Source organism: Globicephala melas, chromosome 7 (genome assembly GCF_963455315.2).
Source record: "Globicephala melas chromosome 7, mGloMel1.2, whole genome shotgun sequence".
NCBI classification, from domain to species: Eukaryota; Metazoa; Chordata; class Mammalia; order Artiodactyla; family Delphinidae; genus Globicephala; species Globicephala melas.
The window spans coordinates 109,400,626-109,402,036 of record NC_083320.1 but is presented as its reverse complement, the minus strand read 5'-3'; the positions used below and the strand labels follow the sequence as shown (position 1 = coordinate 109,402,036).

General features: G+C 57.0%; 1 pseudogene; it reads right to left on the bottom strand.

Moving 5' to 3' along the window:
- Nucleotides 1–548: 548 nt before the first annotated feature.
- On the bottom strand, nucleotides 549–1,166 carry LOC115843881 (transgelin-2 pseudogene; annotated as a pseudogene).
- Nucleotides 1,167–1,411: the final 245 nt, after the last annotated feature.

Below are 1,411 nucleotides of genomic sequence, written 5' to 3'. Positions count from 1 at the left end.
CAGAGAGGGGAATGTAAAATGAGAGGCCTGAAGGCCTCTGCCAGGGCAGGCTGCCTCAGAAGCGTGGTGAGTGCAGTCCAGCTGGGGCTGGGGGAGCAGCCGCCACAGACCCCTCCCTATAAATTAAGTCCCTGCAGCCACAGCTGTGGGCGAGGCGTACTTGTGGGGAGAAGGTCGTTAGGCAGCATCCCTGACTCCCAGCCAACGAATGGATTAGGGCACAGGGCTCAGGGGAAGAGAGGCCAGAGAGAAAGAGAAGAGGTATGGTGGGGAGAGGGGGTGATGCCCCCCTAATTTTGGTCCTGGGGAAAAGAGGCCAGTTGGTCCAATTTTGGTGGATTTGGAGAAGGGAATGTATTAGTAAGCACGGTGGGGAGGCCACTGTCAGGCACCCTCAGAGGAGACAGGCCAGGCCCCAACCCTGGCAGAGGGGAGTGTGAGAGCTCCAGGGGCTCTCAGGGAATGTCACTGCTAAAATATATATATATACACACACATATATATATATTAACCATTCATGGCAGGCGGGGGCAGGGCTGTGGGTGGGATCAGAGGATCTGGCGTGGCATCCCGTAGCCGGTTATGCCTGCCTGAGATGCCCCGCGGTTGGTCCCCATCTGTAACCCAATCACATTCTTGCCCTCCTGCAGCTGGTCGTCTGAGAAGTTCCGAGGGTTCTCCTTGGATTTCTTGGGAAACCAGTTGGGATCTCCAGAGAAGAGCCCATTGCTCTGGGCTACCGCCAGCCCACCCAGGTTCAGCAGTGTCCGCTGCACACAGGCCATGTTCTTTCCTTCCCAGAGGTCCACAGTCTGGAAGATGTCAGTGGTGTTGATGCCGTAGCGCTCGGCTGCTTGCAGGAACTGGGAGATCTGCTCCATCTGCTTGAAGGCCATGGCGGAGGACTGGATCTTCCTCACTGGGGCCTGCCCCTCGGGGTACAGCCCATTAATGAGCTCACACAGCACCGTGCCATCCTTGAGTCAGTTCTGGAAGTTCTCGCGCCCAGGCTGGGGCCGGCCCACATCCTTGCGGCACTGGGCGGTGGTCCATTGGATCAGGATCTGCTCCAGGTCTGCGTCGTATTGCTTCTCAATCTTCTGCTGCACCTCCCGGCTCAGGCCGTAGGCAGGTCCCCTGCTGGCCATTCCAAAGGGTGGTGGTGTCTGGGGGAAGCGTTCACGCGGGCCGGAGAGCTGCGCACTCAAGGCAGGGTCTGCAGCGCGAGTGAAGCGCCGGGCCGGGCCCGGCCGCTATCTGTTTTAAATATAGCAGTGTGTACGTGTCAGTCCCAAACTCCCAATCTATCCCTCCCCCCACCCTCAGTAACCATAAGTTCATTCTCTAAGTCTGTAAGTCTGTTTCTGTTTTGTCAATAAGTTCATGTGTATCGTTTTTTTTAAGATTCCAC